Source organism: Chlorocebus sabaeus, chromosome 3 (genome assembly GCF_047675955.1).
Source record: "Chlorocebus sabaeus isolate Y175 chromosome 3, mChlSab1.0.hap1, whole genome shotgun sequence".
NCBI lineage: Eukaryota > Metazoa > Chordata > Mammalia > Primates > Cercopithecidae > Chlorocebus > Chlorocebus sabaeus.
Genome location: NC_132906.1, coordinates 69,875,710 through 69,894,241, shown reverse-complemented (window position 1 = coordinate 69,894,241; position 18,532 = coordinate 69,875,710). Strand labels below are relative to the sequence as shown.

General features: G+C 34.1%; 1 long non-coding RNA gene across 1 annotated transcript in view; it reads left to right on the top strand.

Annotated features, from left to right (window-relative positions):
* The window catches only part of LOC103214645 (uncharacterized), a 32,528-nt gene extending 15,098 nt beyond the window's left edge, over nt 1-17,430 (top strand). The window contains exons 2-3 of the long non-coding RNA XR_489655.3: nt 15,376-15,516; nt 16,088-17,430. This is a non-coding gene — a long non-coding RNA (uncharacterized lncRNA). The remainder of the gene's footprint in view (nt 1-15,375; nt 15,517-16,087) is intronic.
* The last annotated feature ends 1,102 nt before the right edge of the window (nt 17,431-18,532 follow it).

Genomic DNA, 18,532 nt, shown 5'->3' with positions numbered 1-18,532 from the left:
ACAATACAAAATATAGTCTGATTTTTTAATGTCTAAAAAGATTTCCTATTATAAAATTCACTGATTTAAGATTGTTCCCCTCTTCTGCTTTGTTTTTTTTTTTTGAAATATACATGGGAGTCCCTACTGAACAAGGGGTGCTTTAAAAAAATCTGTGTAATTTATATGCCATATACTTATATTTTGTATTTCTATGTTAATAATACAGATATGGGTATTTTAAAAATCCAAGTCTATGGCCCTCATGGAACTTATTTTCTAAGAAATGAAACAAGAAGTACAGTTGACCCTCGAACCACTTGGCTTGGAACTGTGTGGGTTCACTTATAGTCAAAATTTCCTCTGCCTCTGCCACTCCTGAGACAGACAGAGCAACTCCTCTTACTCCTCCTCCTCCTCAGCCTAATCAATGTAGAGATGATGAGGATGAAAACCTTTCTGATGATCCACTTCCATTTAATGAATAGTAAATATGTTTTCTCTTCTTTATTTTTATATTTATTTATTTATTTATTTATTGAGGCGGAGTCTCCCTCTGTCGCCCGGGCTGGAGTGCAGTGGCCGGATCTCAGCTCACTGCAAGCTCCGTCTCCCGGGTTCGCGCCATTCTCCTGCCTCAGCCTCTCGAGTAGCTGGGACTACAGGCGCCCGCCACCTCGCCCGGCTAGTTTTTTGTATTTTTTAGTAGAAACGGGGTTTCACCGGGTTAACCAGGATGGTCTTGATCTCCTGACCTCGTGATCCGCCCGTCTCGGCCTCCCAAAGTGCTGGGATTACAGGCTTGAGCCACCGCGCCCGGCATGTTTTCTCTTCTTTACGATTTTTAATAACATTTTTCTCTAGTTTACCTTATTATAACAATAGAGCATAACAAACATATCACACACAAAATATGTGTTGATCAACTGTTATCTTTAAGGCTTCCAGTCAACAGTAGGCTACTACTAGCTAAGATTTTTTTTTTTTTTTTTTTTTTTTTTTTTGAGGCAAAGTCTCGCCCTGTTGCCCAGGCTGGAGTGCAATGGCACGATCTTGGCTCACTGCAACCTCCACCTCCCGGGTTCAAACGATTCTCCTGCCTCAGCCTCCCGAGTAGCTGGGATTACAGGTGTGCACCACCACGCCCAGCTAACTTTTTGTATCTTTACTAGAGACAGGGTTTCACCATGTTGGGCAGATTGGTCTCAAACTCCTGACCTCATGATCCGCCAGCCTTGGCCTCCCAAAGTGCTGGGATTACAGGCGTGAGCACCGCACCCACCCAGTAGTTAAGATTTTAATGAGTCAAAAGTTATTTGCTGATTTTTGACTGCATAAGAGTCAGCACTCCTAACCCGTGAGTCAAGTGTATAAAATACAAGGAGGTGTGAGAACGTCTATGTGGGAAGCCTGCTTAGGACTTGGAAAGATGAGGGAAGACTTTTGTAAAAAGTGGTATGTGTGCTGAATTGTGAAGGATAAAAAACAAAGAGGAAGAGAATTATTAAAGGCCTAGAAAAGGACGTACACTGGCCCGGAGACAGGAAAGAGCAGTGAAAGTTCATGTTTTTTCCTATGGATTCATATTCTAGGAGCAAGAGATCAAACATGGACAGAGAAAATGGGGCCAGCTGAGAACTTGGTAAACTATCATTAGAAATGTGAACTACATCTTTTAAAGCACTGGGGCTGTGTCTCTGATTTTATTCCCGGTGTGGCATGATTTGAAGTACACTTGAGAAAGATTTCTTTAACTACACAGAGGGGCCGCCTTGCAGAAATGCAAGAGGAAAAGAGTAAAACACTTTAGTGGACTGCTTCGGTCATCTAAGACAAATATACTAACAAGTCATTCATAAAATATCCTCATAAAAATTAGTTACCATAGCCAATTTATTAGTAGTAATGACTTAGGAATATCAAATCTTGAATCTAAGCTAGCTAAGTTTGTCTTAACATTTAGCACAGCTCTGAATTGCACGTAATTTTCTATAATCGCGATGGCAATACTTAGGGGTAATGCCGTAAAACACATATAATCACATATGTAAGAAAAACATTGTTTTCCACCCAGATTGGAAATCCTAAAGGCATAGCTTAGAGTAGGTGTTTTTAAAAACTGATCAGTAATACAGGGATACCATATAGATGAATTCTTTAGAAATTTACCAAAATTGTCCAAGTGTTCACTTAATGGAATTGGGCCTTCTTCATTGTAGGTTCAAAGTGTTGTAATGTGTGCAAAATAAGAGGAGTGTCTGTTGGGGTCCACGTGTTTCCTAAACAAAGGAATGAACACACAAGACAACACAGGACAAGACATACATGGCGGCCGCGCCCAGAGCCTCCGCCTCACTTTATTTATACTCCATAAACCCCACGTCAGCAGAAAGAACACAATGCAAAACAAACTTTCTTTACCCAGATGTAACCTTCTGCTTAGTTTCTTGTCTCTATGCTCTTCCTTATTTGTCCGCCTTCTTGGCGCCTACGGGAGTTCATTAAAAGTTCAATTGGAGATACTGTCCTTGAGCCCTATCTATTCTCCGCATACTGTTTTCAAGGGCCCCTGCAAGTGTCCGTGCCTTTGAAAGGTAAATGTTTGTAGAATCTGAAAGTTTGGAACAAATGTTACCTATGAAACAAAAATGACATCTGCTAAGTAAGCCTATAAAATACTACTAAACAGTGCCGAATATATTTCTTTAAAATAAAATTAAATTGACTAGAATTGTAAGTGGTGTTTTGGTTAATAAAATCTCAATGTCATAAGTTATTATTATAAACCTGTCTTTTGTGTTTTTCACTTGGAATTATACAGGACATATTTGAGTCATCTTGGTGTTTTCCTTGAATTGTCTTATTTTTTGCTAAAGTACTAAAATAAAAAGAAATAGATATTTCATATTAAGTGTTATTATATGGCTGTTTTTAGATTGGGATAGATGAAATTTATTCATATTAAAAGGAAAGCGTGTGTAATTTATTTATGTTAGGGAAAATGAGTAAGATTTTGGAAAAATAAAGCTCACAAAGCTTAATTAGCTGCTTCTTTTTATAATCTTTCTGTTGATCAAAGTCTTTCAATATATGAGTGCTTCTGATGAAAATAGACAAATAGATTTAAAATCATTTTTAAAGATGCTAAAGTATAGGTTATATACCTTCTAAAATACTGTTTATGCTTCCTGAAAAAAAATTAGATTAATGTACCTTTAATTCTGAGAATACAAGTATTAACAGAGCACCTCAGCATGCTATATCCGGTCTACATAAGGAGCAAAATGATTTTCACTGACATCCAACTGGTTATTCAACACATACAAATCTGCTGCCTCTAGACTCTGGTAAAGTTTCAGTTCTATAAATGGTCATTAGGGTGTTATGTGAATACAGGCTTTTTAAAAAATGGTGTCCTGAAATTGTTTTTGTAAAGAAAGATTATTTCTCAACAGAGAAATCCACTATAGTTGAAATAGGTGATCTCTCTATTATTGGTGAAATTTGATCAGGTATTTTAATGTGAAAAGAAAAATAAAATAATGGAATGCTAATTTTATTTGTTCGTGTAGTAGTACCTGCTTTTGGAATGTGGTCAACAAGATAAGAATGCCCTAATCATAAACAATTGTATAGAGAAGCTGATATGCATTTGTAAGATTGCTGCTTCTATTCACCGGCATTTTAAAAATTGTGAGAAAATATTGGTGGTAATATGTTATAATCAAGACTTTGAGCAATTTTGTATGTAACTTGAATATCCAAGACAATGTCACCATAATTTTGTAATAAGTACACATGCACAATATTAAACATATAGTTATGCATGTATATGAATATGCATATACTTTAAAATTTTAAATTTGTAAGTTTAACATTAGTACTAAACCTATCATTTATATGGCTTTTCTACCAATTGGACAATGAGCTTCTCAAAGACAGATTGTGTTTTATTTACCTTTATGTTTACTGGACCTGCCTTCTCTTTCGTACAGCAGTTACTCAATGAGTGATTTTTAGAAAACTGCATATTCACAAAACGGTAGTATTTATTTTTTTAATATTTTGGGACACAGATTTAAATGGTTTGGAACCTCATACAGGTTAGATAATATCTGAATGAAAGTGTAATACATTTCAAATAAAACTAGAGAAGTGTCTTATGATTTCCTCCTCCCTACTTTGCCGCGCTCTGCCTTCTTTCCCTGAAACATTCTTATCAAATAATCTGCCATATCCTGGTCTCTAAGATACTTTAGCAACTGGGAAAAAAAGTTTTCAGCACACTACCCTGCTCTTGTTCATGTTTTGTTTAGTAATTACTATCCTATTGTATCATGTCTGCATGTTTGTCTCCAAAAATAAAAAGGCAATTTCTTCGAGTATTTCATTAAATTTTGCTCCCCAAAATACTGTACGTATTCTAATATTAGATACATATCAACTATTCCTCAATTTATTGAATCTATGCATATGCAGGTGAAACCTTGAAAATAAGCTATTTAAAATTTGCAAAGCTAGTATGCATTTACCAATGTACTGCTCCCATTCAATGATAATATATGTATTTGTTGAGAAAATACTGTGCAGGTGTGTTATAATCAAGACTCACAGCCAAATAGTTACATTGTGAGAGAATCTGAGGCAACGCCTCCCTTCTCAGTGAGACTCTAAGGCAATAAAACTGTGTCCAGTCAAACACAGAGAGGGTCCTAGAACTTTCAAGGCTGAGAGGAATATAAACGGGCATCTGTCATCTCTTCAAAAGAATTGACAGGGAGCTCAATTTAATATCACAGCACTGCATAAATGTTTTCTAAAATGTGTATGCAACAGGATTGGGTGTTTATTTAAAATATACTCATTATTAATATTAAATGAAAATAAAATGCTAATCATTTCAATTAAGAAATACCATGATTTGGAGTGTGTTTTCATCATGTTGTCAACATTTAAAACCTAATTTTCTGTAATAATTTATAATTACTTCATCTTTCATTCCATCTGGAGGGTAATCAATATAGAAGCATATGAACCAGCTGCTGCCCCAGTCATGGGGCAGCTGCCAAGAGTGACCTGGGCTTCTGTCCAATAGCAGAATCCCCAGAAAACCCTCTAGCTAAAGTAAATTGGTACAAGTGCAAATACAGCTTCCTTTTACCTAGCATTTTCATTTCTTGGGATCTATCAATCTTTGACTTTCTTGCCTCACTTTTCATACCCATGATTTTACAACCAAACAACTGTTTATTAAGTTTTAAAGTTATATGGCGCTAATACATATAATTACTTCGAGGTGTAGATATAATGATTTTTGCAAACCCCCTTTGTTGGCTGTCAAAGGCATGCCTAAGAATATAAAAACTCTAATATAAATACAAAATAGAAAGGAAAACAAAACAGCATCTATCAGGGAAAATCCAGTCATGTAAGGCATATTGATCATAGGTGGAAATAATAAAGAAAGTGAAGTCTAATAATTTAATTAAAATAGAAGATTATGGCCTTTTATCTACTCATATAATAATCACCCCCAAAAGAAAATTATCTATATGATTCTATAACTTTGTTGTATTTGTTATAAAAATGGCAAGCAGAGACTATTTTTCAGTTAAAAATTTACAAATCTAACAAATGTTGACTTTATAATAACAAGCACTTAATACCCATCATGTCAGATACTTTTTGTAGCAATACTGTAGGCAGATTTCTAGTATTTTCTTTTTATAAAGCTATGCATTAGCTTACATTAAATTAGGCAACTTAGTATTCCTGTAGCCTGTTACTCTCATGTTTTCCCACTAAATTACTTTTTATTTTTATTTTTTAAAAATACTAGCTCTTTTTAATGCCTTAATACCATATTTTCAGTGACAAAATTCCAAATAGATTTGCTTAGAAATAAAACAAAACCCACAGGCTTATTAATATCTTTAAGGAATGCTTGGGAAGACGAGTTGTAAAAGCTAATTACTTCCAAAGATGGGCATTTGAGCAACTGTCATTTGTTTCTCACTTTGATTTCTTTTTAATTAATTCCTTATTTTTTAAAGTATTTCCAGGATTTAAAATTATTTTTTATAGTTTGGCTTCAAATCCCTTGTTCTTATTTCCCTTGAATAATCTGCTTCCCAGTGATAGAACAGTAATGAAAATGGTGTTTGAAAGATTCAGAAAAGTGTTACCTCCTTTCAACATTTTTTCTTTTCCTTAAAACTATGATAAAATATGTTTCTTTTTAACTTGAATCTTCGACTCCAGTTCCAATGGATACTTTACTAAAACTAGGCAGTTCAAGGGAGTATTTACGAACTTTCAAAATCGGCCATATGTTCTATAAAGTAGAATTCTATAATCAGCATAAGTTAGCTTGGCTTTCCTTAGCCCTGGTCCTTCATGATTCTTCCTAGAAAAGCTGATAAATTTTATTTATAAAAATTTTAGTTGAAACTCTTAAAATTATATTAAGTACTATTGTACTTATTAATAAAATATTCCTTCGTTTGGAAGTAATGATGGAGATTTTTAAAATTTTAGATTCCTTTATAAATTTAGTAATAATTATTAAGATTATACTAGGCTTAAGTATTACAAAGTCCATCCTGAACAATCTATAATGTTTGGTGTGTTTCAGGTATCGTACTTGGTTCTTGACTAAGTAAAACACTTTCTTCTTAATTTTATGATTATACATATTTTTGTACTTCTTCCTGCTTCTCTCTCTTCTCCAAAATTCCTCTTGAATTGTGTGCCTACTCTTTCCTATTGGTCTTTAGATTTATCACCCAATCTACCATTAAAAAGGTTTGTCTTGGCATATGTTTCATAGTTTTCTCTCTAGTCCCACCTGTGTCTCTAAACTAATCTTACATTTCTAAATGTTTTCTGGGTTTCCAAGTCTGTGGATATTATTCTGAAAGCTTAAATTCAGAATTCTTTGACTCAACCTCATCTTTTCTTCATACCTTCCCCAAATCCTTGTTTTTCTTATCCACGACTTCTTTCTATTAATGACCCTGTTGTTACACGTTGAATTATATATTTAAGTCTTAACTTCCAGTACTTTAGAAAAAAGTACTAAAAAAAAGAGGAGGGGGGAAGCTGTGGCAGATATAATTAGTCAAGATTAAACTGTATTGGAGTAGGGTGGGCCCTTAATTAAATGTAACTGGTGTCCTTATGATAAGAGAGAAATTGGGGGCCAGACACAGAGGAAACCCTATCTAAAGAGAGAAAGATACACAGTCAAATAACAGCCCTGTGACAAGAGGGACAGAACTTGTAGTAATGCACCTACAAGCCAAGGAATGCCAAGGACTATCAGCCCATGCCAAAGGCTGGAAAAGGCAAGGAAGAATTTTCTCCTACAGGTGTCAGAGGGGCACAGCTCTACTAACCCTGAGTTTGGATTTCCAGCCTCCAGGAATTGGGGAGAAAATTATTTTCTTGTTTGTGGACTTTGTTATGGAAGCCCTAGGGAACTAATACAGCTATCATATTCCGTAACTGAAATCTCAGTCATATTTTACTTAATAGTCGTCCTGACCCTTCACTGTCCATAAAATTCTGAAATCTTTCAATTCTCTTTTGATAATAATGGCAGCAGACTTCACCTATACACGTACTTTGCCCCATCTAATTGAAATAATAATAAGTCCTAACATCCTATAATAGGTCCTAAAGTCTTATAATAGGCTTTTTGCTAAGTTAAAAGCTTAGAAGACTGTGGTATATTGATAGTCTCAGTACTCTCCATTTTTCAGTGGCCCCTGATTCCACACTCTTTGTTGTGTAACTTCGTAGTTCCCTTCCATCATGACTTTGGGCTCCACCATCAGGTGTATTTAAAGCCAATAGAATGCTGGCCACTGTAATTCAAACAGTCTTAAATGAACTTTAATATTGGGACATTACTTTTTTAACCTCTCCCTCCACTGTCTCTGTGAAAATATGCCTGGTAGCTCATTGGAGAATAAAAGGCATGTGACTCAGTCACCTCCCATTCTAATTTCTGCAGCTAACTTTCAGCATGTGAATGAGTTTAGTAGAAAACAGATAAACTACTCAGCTAAACCAGCCTAAAGTGCTGATCTACACAGTCATATGTTAAATAAATGCCTATTGTTTTAAGTCACTAAGTTTTTGGCTTGTTCACACACACACACACACACACACACTTTGTTATATTATTACTGTGACAATAAATATCAGGATCTATATATTATGCTACGGGAACTATATCTAGCCTCCTCTTTCCTTTTGAAACTTATTATCCATTGCATCAGTTCATTCTTCATATCTTATAGCAACCTCAATTGTTACTAGAAATATGGGTTATGGGCATGTATATGATTAATAACAGAGCATTTATAATAATAAAATTAGATGATATGTGATTTTCCTACTTAGGGCTGGAAGAACCTCTAATTTTATGAAATCTTTAAAAAACAAATATGAATTATAAATTACTAACATATAAATTTGTATTGTTTTAGAAATCTGTTCTTTAGGATAGACATGCATTCTTGGGACAATAATTTATCAACAAAACTATTATCTCATAAATAAGCCAAGAATATTATAAAAGTATGTCTTTTTCTGGGAACCAAATTAGAAAACTTGACATCAAGGATAGTGCCAAAAAATACATTTACGTTCCATAGTGTGCAAACAACTCTGCCACTATAAGACTAAAAACTAAATTATTTATGAAAGTGTCAATTTCTGTATACAGAAATACCAATTTGGATTACAAATTTATGAGTGTATGATATCTTATTGCAGAGTGAGCACACACTCTAGGGATTAAGAATTCTCAAAGTAATCTATATATATATTTCTCTATATATATACACACACATATATATATAATGTCATCAGGTTTTGTCCTTGTTTTTCCAATTTTATAAATAATGACACCCTCCAATTAAAAGTTTCCATTTTTTATTATATACTATTAATAAAAGTTATTTATATAATTTAAAAATGAATATACATGTATATAAAATTCTCAGTTAAACTTTGGATTTTAGGATTTGCACAAAAGACATTTATGTGAAATTTTTGGCTTAGAAATTTATTTTACATGGAATTTATATTTAATTTCTATACTTAGAAATTTTCTTTTATTTTGAGCCATTTGATCACTGATTTGGTTGTCTTAATAAGGTATATTTTTGAAGTAGGTTAGCCTTGGGGACTGCCTTTCATAAAAAATATTTTATGAAAATTGACTTTGATAAAGCAATAGAAAATCACACACATTTTCTTTTAAAAATATATTTAGCATTTGTAGTTATGCTGACTTTCTACAATTATATATGCATTCATTCATTCATTCTTTAAACAAATATTTTATGAAAATTTACTATAACTTAGTTCCATTGTTTTTTATGGATCAAGAATACCGTTGATATATCAAAGTTGATTTATTCAACTTTAATTTTAATAAATAATTGGGGTAATTTGCAACTAAATTTCACAAATTTAGTTAATGATGTCACTGTAACTGCATACACCTTGCTCAGGTACATTTCAATAATGCAAGGAAGAAATGTCCTGATCTGTTTGTTTTAATTTGTTTCATTTTATTTTCGAGAGTTAATAAAAAATTTAAATAGCATTCTTCTTTGAAAAAGAGTGCATCGAAGATAAAAAGATGAAGAAACAAAAAATAGATGTATAATTATATACTAGTTACTTACAAATGGTTATAACTTACAATTTCTTTTTAACTATCAGTTTTAGTTATGAATTGTAACTAAGTTATAAATTAGTTACAAATGAGTTTGTACTGATTTATATTATTTTTAAAGAGTTCTTAATTGATCCAACACATTTAATTTTTCTTTAGTTATTAAAACAACAAAAAGCCCAGATATGTATAAAATATGTTATTGAATTTATTGCAAATTTATGTATCAAAATATGCACTATCTAAAACTAGTAACGGGATGACTTATTGATATAGGAAGGGAACAGGGAAGTGCTGAGTAGAGAAGAGGTGGGCACCTGGCAAGGGCTCTACCCTCGGGCCTGTGCCCACAGGTCTAAGTGAGAACAGGCACTCCTATTTTCACACCCAAATGTTGCATTTTCTGAGACCACTCTGGCCTGCCACATCCCCCATCCTACGCCCATATAAACCCAAGATCTTAGCAGGCACAGACACAAGTGACTGGATGTTGGAATCAGCAGAACAGTGATGATGGAACAATGCAGTAGAGAAAGCGAGAAGAGGATGGATGTCTGGATGCTGAGGGGAGTTCGTCCAAGGGCAGTCAAAGAAGAGTCTAGTCACTGGGTAGCCTGACTCCAGGGGCGACCACCTTTCCACTCCATCCCCTCTCTTCTGACTCCCCATTCATCTCACTGACAGCCACCTCCACCACTCAATAAAACCTTGCACTCATTCTTCCAGCCCAAGTATGATCTGATGCTTTTGGGACACTGGGCAAAAACTCAGGATACAGAAAAGGCTGTTACACTGGCCCCCTGCCCTTGTGATAAGGCAGAGGATCTATTGAGCTGATTAACACAAGCCATCTGCACATGGCAAAGTTGAAAGAGCATATTCTAACACACACCCACTTGGTTTTCAGGAGTTGTAGACACCCTTCCCTAAACACTGCGGGAGGCAAGAACCCAAGAGTAGTTCCCAGAGCCTCTGCACCTGCCTGTCTGCATGCTTGCCCTACAGATCTGAGCAGTGGGGGCAACAAAGGAGCTAGCCACACCCCCGCTGCATATTCTTCCAGGTGGTTAAGGGAACTCTCCCATTTCATTATGAATGTTTTTCTGTGGAGAAGCTGGATATGGTTATTTTATTCTCATTTTATTTATGTTCAACACAGTGCAATGTTTGTTAAAAATATGATATTTTGGCAGTTTCATCAAATAACAGTTACTATATTCAATCATTTCAATTATATTATTTATTTACTCTCTTATTTACCTTTTTAAAAATAAATTTTCTTGTGTATATTTTAGGTTAAAGACATGATGTTATGAGATACATACAATTAGCAAAATGGTTACTTTAGTGAAACAAATTAACTTATCTATCATCTCATATAATACAGTTACTTTTTTGTGTGTGACAACAGCAACTAAGATCTACTTATTTAACAAAAATTCCCAATGTAATGCAATTCAATTAATTCATCCTCATGCTGCATTACAAATCTAGACTAAATGCATTTTAGATATCTGCTGCTTTTTATCTTTTTGCCTATGTCTAGTCTCCCATTTTCTCCACACCCTTCTTCCCACTGCTCATGGTTACAACTGTTTAATTCTCTATCTGTATACTTGACTTTTTGTGGACTCCACATATAAGTGAGATCATGCAATATTTTTATTTCTATTCTGGCTTATTTCATTTAGCATACTGTCCCCCAGTTCTACACATGTTGTGGTAAATGGCAGGATCTGAATTTTTATGGCTGAATAGCATTCCATTAAGTATAGATACACCACACTTTATTTATCCATTGATTAGTCAATAAATGCTTGGGTTGTTTCTATAAAATGGCTAGTGTGAATAATTCTGCAATAAACATTTGAGCACCAGCATCTTTACAGGATGGTGGTTTAATCTCCTTTCGTTGCATATACAGAAGACGGATTGGTGAGTTCATGGTAGTTCTATCTTTAATTTTAGGAAACTTCATATTGTTTTCCATAATGATTGTACAATCTGCAGTCCCACCAACAGTTACTAGAGTTCCTTTTTTTTCTCTGCACCTTTGCCAATATTTGTTAGCTCTTGTGTTTTTGTTAATAGCCATCCTAAGAGGTGTGAGGTGGTATATCACAGAGATTTCAATTTGCATTTCCCTGATGATTAGTGATGTTGCGCACGTTTTCATATTTCTGTTGGCCATGTATATGAATTGCTTGAAAAAAATGTCTGTTCAGGTCTTTTGTCCATATTTTTAAACACATTATTTGTTTTTCTGCTATCGAGTTGTGTGATTTACTTTTGATGGCACACTTTTATATTTCAAGTAAGTGTGCAGATATAAATTCTGAATTGAATTCTTTAATTTTTGTTTATCATTTAATGAAAATGTAACATTTTGTTTCATAGAATATCATTTTACCTAGGCAATACCATTCAGGACATAGGCATGGGCAAAGACTTCATGATAAAAATAACAAAAGCAGTTGCAACAAAAGCCAAAATTGACAAATGGGATCTAATTAAATTAAAGAGCTTCTGCACAGCAAAAGAAGCTAGCATCAGAGTGAAGAGGCAACCTAGAGGATGGGAGAAAATTTTTGCAATCTATCCATCTGACAAATGGCTAATATCCAGAATCTATAAGGAACTTTAAAAATTTACAAGAAAAACAACAACTCCATCAAGGCAAAGGATGTGAACAAACACTTCTCAAAAGAAGACATTTATGTGGCCAAGAAACATAGGAAAAAATGCTCATAATCACTGGTCATTAGAGAAATGCAAATCAAAACCACAATGAGATACCATCTCACGCCAGATAGAATGGTGATCATTAAAAAGTCAGGAAACAACAGATGCTGGCAAGGATGTGGATAAATAGGATCACTTTTACACCGTTGGTGGAAGTGTAAATTAGTTCAACCATTGTGGATGACAGTGTGGCAATTCCTCAAGGATCTAGAACTAGAAATACCATTTGACCCAGCAATCCCATTACTGGGTATATACCCAAAGGATTATAAATTATTCTACTATAAAGATACATGCACACTTACGTTTATTGCAACACTAGTTCCAATGGCAAAGACTTGGAACCAACCCAAATGCCCATCAATGATAGATTGAATAAAGAAAATGTGGAGCATATACACCATGGAATACTATGCAGCCATAAAAAAGGATGAGATCATGTCCTTTGCAGGACATGGATGAAACTGGAAGCCATCATCCTCAGCAAACTAACACAGGAACAGAAAACCAAATAGTACATGTTATCACTTGTAAGTGGGAGTTGAACAATGAGTACACATGGACACAGGGAGGGGAACGTTGCCCACTGGGGCCTGTCAGGCAGTTGGGGGGCGGGGCAAGGGGAGGGAGAGCATTACAACAAATACCTAATGCATGCAGGGCTTAAAATCTAGATGATAGGTTGATAGGTGAAGTAAACCACCATGGCACATGTTACATATACCTATGTAACAAACCTGCACATTCTGCACATGTATCCCAGAAGTAAAATAAAATAAAATAAAATAAAAATTGAAAAAAAGTATCATTTATTTATTTATTTTATTTTTGAGACAGAGTCTCACTCTGTCACCCAGGCTGGAGTGCAGTTGCATGATCTCGGCTCACTACAACCTCCACCTCCTGGGTTCAAGGAGTTCTCCTTCCTCAGCCTCCCGAGTAGCTGGGATTACAGGTGCACACCACCACACCTGGATAATTTTAGTAGAGACGGGGTTTCACCATGTTGGCCAGGCTGGCTTTGAACTCCTGACATCAAGTGATCCGCTTACCTTGGCCTCCCAAAGTGCTGTTATTACAGGCGTGAGTCACCAACCTTGGCCTCCCAAAGTGCTGTTATTACAGGCGTGAGTCACCACACTCAGCCTATTTTGAATTATCTAAAAACGTAATTCCTTTACAATGTAGGTATTTTGTTTGTAAGTCTTGGTTAAGCCAGGCAGTATACATATTTAATGGGGCTTATCATATATTTCATTCTATGATGATACATACTGCCTTTGTCAAATGAAACAAGTCAGTAGAATGCAAAGATTCCTTGGATTTCAGATTCAGAAATCTTATTAGAATTTCAATTTTACCTGTGTTGCTGCACATCAAACGAGAGAGCCTCTATTCCCTCATATTTTAAAAAGGGATAAATAACGCGTACCCATATGAATTCATTATGGAGCTTAATTGAGATAATATGTATGAAAATATGTGTTTAATATTTGCTTTGTAATCCAAGTTTTAATCACCTCCCACACTTTTCATGGCAAAAGAAGCATGCACAGTCTATTCTAATGAAAACCTAAGACGCCTACCTGAAATCTCCTAAAGGAGTGATACGAGCTGCCTGGACTCCATAGAACTATGTGGAAATTTAGCTTTCAGTCAGGGCCCTGCATTAGTGACATAGACCACCATCCTCTTTTTCTTCATATACACTTCTTGAATTCTCACAATGCATTACTCAATACATCTTTTTACCTTAGATATTTCAGTTATTTAGGGTTATTTTGAGTAGTTTTATGTACTACTTTATTGAAATAAAATCTCTGCAACTCTCTGCAAAAGGAATTTAACATATGATTTGGGAGTTGCCTATCAACAATCTGAACCCCCTGATCAAATAGTATTTACATTTAACTTAGGAGAGTTCCTGAGTTATATATATATATGTGTGTGTGTATATATATATTTAATTATTGGGATGAACAAATTATATTGTTAATGTAATTATTCAAATTTGATCATTTAAACCATGCTCCATTTTTATTGTTAGTCTCTTATTTGCCTGGACATTTTCTCATTAATTCTGGAATAAAGTTGTATTAGGTCACACAGTATCTATATTTTTCAGACACAGTATTCTTAGCAATGTAGACAAATAGCTGATTATATTTCTGGGCCTTTTAAATCCAAAAGATTCTAATCAAGCAACAGAAAAATCAAACTTACCAGTTTGTATTAGAATGGGGCTAGCAATCAATCTGATAATTTTAATCACATGCAATTATTCTACCTTTATCTGAATATTAATCATTATAACATTTAGTTTCTTGAGATATGTTATTAAAGATACCAATCAAATAGTAGCTATGCTCTCGGTATATGCTTGAAATGCAAATCAGCATTTATGCACTGAAGTTGATGAAGAAAGGAATTTATCTCTCTTCATTTAGTTATTCACACTGAAGAAAAATGCTTATATGTTAACCTAAAATTGACATATGTATTAACATTAAATTGGTATATATGCTAAGGTTAAATTTTCCCCACACAGGCCATTTTACCCGTATACCATCAGTGATCAATATTCTTCATATGAAATATATTTACTTATTACATATGCATATGTGTATACAGTATATCTTAGATCTTTCGTCATTATATTCTTAAAGAAAACTACTTAGTTATATTCAAAAGATACAGAGTATGACGATGTAAAATTTGTGTAAACTACTTAGTTATATTCAAAAGATACAGAGTACGACGATGTAAAATTTGTGTAAACTACTTAGTTATATTCAAAAGATACAGACTACGACGATGTAAAATTTGTGTATTATTTATGATGAGTATACAATTGTTCTACATAAGTAAAGATAATATTAGCAGAATGTGCACTCTAAGTACTTTTTCCAAAATTGGGAACTTTTTTTGCTGATCCATTCATATTTTATGGTCTCCCCCAGTGTCATTAAAGGATACATTATTGGTAACTTCTGGAATGGAGCAAACACCGCTATGGCCTGTGCAAGATCAGAATGTGGTTTCTTTCATTCATATCAGAATCGTATTAACCAGGCTAACCAAACTAAGGACAGCGTTATCAGGTAAGAAGTCGGAAATAGTAGAGAAGAGGAAAATAGAAAGCCACTGATGTTGAGATCTATTTAATGATAATACAAAATTTAGAGGTGGAATAAGCCTTCAAGATCACCTACTTAAACTGTTTATTTTAATATATTAGAAAAACAGATTTCTCCCACTCAATACAATATGTAACTTTCTCAAATGTACACATCTCTTAAGGATTAAAGGCAGAGGCAGGGGAAACTAGAACTCAATTGTCTTTATTCATACATTTTTAAAAATTTGCCCTTTTAATATTATTTACTCCTACAGAACGGAGAACAACACAAACATTATTTATTCTACAATAGACTCATTTAAGCCACTCAGATTTTCTAGTTTTAACATCCTTTCTTGGTGATTAAAGAAGAAATGAAATGAAGCAGAGGGGAAGGAATTTTTGATTATGAACCAAAAACAGGCAAAAAGGGGAAGGAGCAGGAATATGACACAGGGAGAGAACATGCTTTTGGGGCTAGATACGTTTACATATGTTGCTTCACCTAATCCTCACGGCATCAAATAAGGCGGTGTCAATTTCCAACTTTTCAGATTGAGATGCTGGCGGCTTTTCTCAGGTCACACAATCACAAAACAATGGATGAGGATTACAACAAATCAGCAGCTGGCTTTGTAGAAGACCTGAGAAGTCGTATCTGCATATGTTATATGTAAATTTCATGTCAGCGTCAAAAGAGAATTTCAGTAACTTGCCTAAGGTACCAGAAAAAGTAAGCAAACGATCTTGAATTTAAATTTAGAAGAGCCTAACTACAACTTGTGTCAATGTTCTTCTTCCTGGACCACAACAGTTTTTCTGTTATTTGATACTTTGCTGCTCTCAACATAAATGTCTTTGGATGGTGGCAAAGTTATTGCCCTTATGAGAGGTGTTTTATGAATAATTTTGAAAATACACATAAAAATGTATTTTGAAAACGTATATTAATTCTTTCCCTTTGGGTTTATCTAAAAACAAAATAAATGAAAAGAAGTTTCATGGAGGTGGCAGTATGTTTTTTAGTCCCCAATATACTGTTGCTCTCAGGACAAAGTAAGGTTTTAAAAACATGTCCTTGATAGTTTTAAATATTTTAAAAATTAAAATATATTTTAAAATCTTAACTGCATATTGTACTTTGAAGGTTTCTGCTATTTGAAAGATAATGCAGCCTTGTCCTTCAGGAATGTCCTACAAAATGCATTTTCAAAAATTTTCTCTTTTTTCCAAGAACATTGTTCACAATTACCTGGCAAACATTGGAGTCTGTCCTTCAGTTGCCTTTTAAAACATTAATTTTCATCTTATGAATAAGTCTTTAATGTACTTCACAATTAATTCTGATCTTTACTGCTGTATAGCTTTAAATTTATTTCACTGAATAAATCTTTCATGTATTTTAATTCCAAATTATGGATAAGTATACTGTTGCTTCATTACATTCCACAACATTCCCGTTTAAATCCCATATTATTAATCAAGACATCAATTTCCTTACAAGTTCTTAGTAAGTAGAGAATTTCTGTACTGAATGAAGGTATTTACTTCCTGTATATTGTTTTCAAAGATCAATTGTTATTAAATTTGTATTGTAACTGAGTGCTGGTATATACAAATAGTCATATGAAAAATAATTTATCTATAACAGTAAAATAATGTGCTAAAACAATGGACAAAATATGAGTATATATAGTATCTCATGAATAATAAAAAATAATGCTAATACTGTTTCTCCTGAAAACTTTTTAAAATGCTAAGTGAAATGTAACTTTTCAAAATAACTCTAGTCATTTATAGCTGTGGGATTGAATTGTTATATAACTCTATTTCTAGGTACAAAAATCATAAAACTATTTTTTTCTGTCTTTTATTTTCATATTTTTAGGTTATTTTGAGCAGGATATTAAGAGTGCCACTGTGATTTATTATTTTTTTTATTTTTACTGTGACTAGAGAATCATGTCCTTAAGGTTTTAAGATTCCATATAGTTTTTTTAAAAAATTCATCTTTTCTGTGATTAACAATCATAGGTTATTACATCTAACACTTCTTTTTCTTTTCAACTTTCTGAGGTTAAATACTTCAACAATGATTATTAAACAAGAGATATTTCATTTTGATATTTTTGCAAGTTTTCTTCCATTTGCTTTCAAGATTGCCTTGTCACATATTATGACATTTGTCATCTTTCTGGAAAAGGGTCTTCATGAGGAAAAGTGAAAGTCTATGTTTTGAAGCAGGGATAAAGAAGATAGTCCTACATTTATTGAACTATAGGCCATTGACTTGAAGCTCATAGAAATTCCCGAGAAGGACCTGTGGGGAGAGATGATCAACTCTCTGATGAACATATAACTGTAAATGTTAGAGTTGGATAGTTAACTGCAGATATTTTGCCTATCATATTTTTCTCCATATCAGCGTTTAAATTCTGGGACCTCAAGTAGGTTCTCTTGTCCTTGATTTTTTTTTAATTCAGCCAGCAGAGACCTTTTCCCTTGATTGCTAGAGCTTATTTGTATACTCAGAATGTTTTTGTGTACCAGTTCAACTACAACTCATTCAGTGAACCAAACCCTATGGGACAGTATTTGAAGTAATGTAAAAATAGTTTTCCACCCAGAATGATTAGAGGCCAGATAGGGGCTTCCATCTTGCCGTGGGTAAAACTGTGAGAACTATGCTGGGATGACCTGGGTGTTCTGGGTGATCAGAGCGGCCAACCTGGCTTCCCTGCCCGAAACCACTTGAGAGTCCAGAACTAAGCAGTCTCCACTTTCATTGACATGGGCACGGAGACACCTCTGCATTCCCCAGTTTTTAATTAAGTATGGTTAACTTTAACCTAAAATTCGACCAGTTTTAAGAATGCAGAGAATTTATAACTTGCACAAAATAGATAATTGGTTGATACCAAGTACATAAATAAACCAACAAATAATTGATGTAAATTGCCATCCCACTGTGTCTAACCAATGTATTAAAATAAATACTA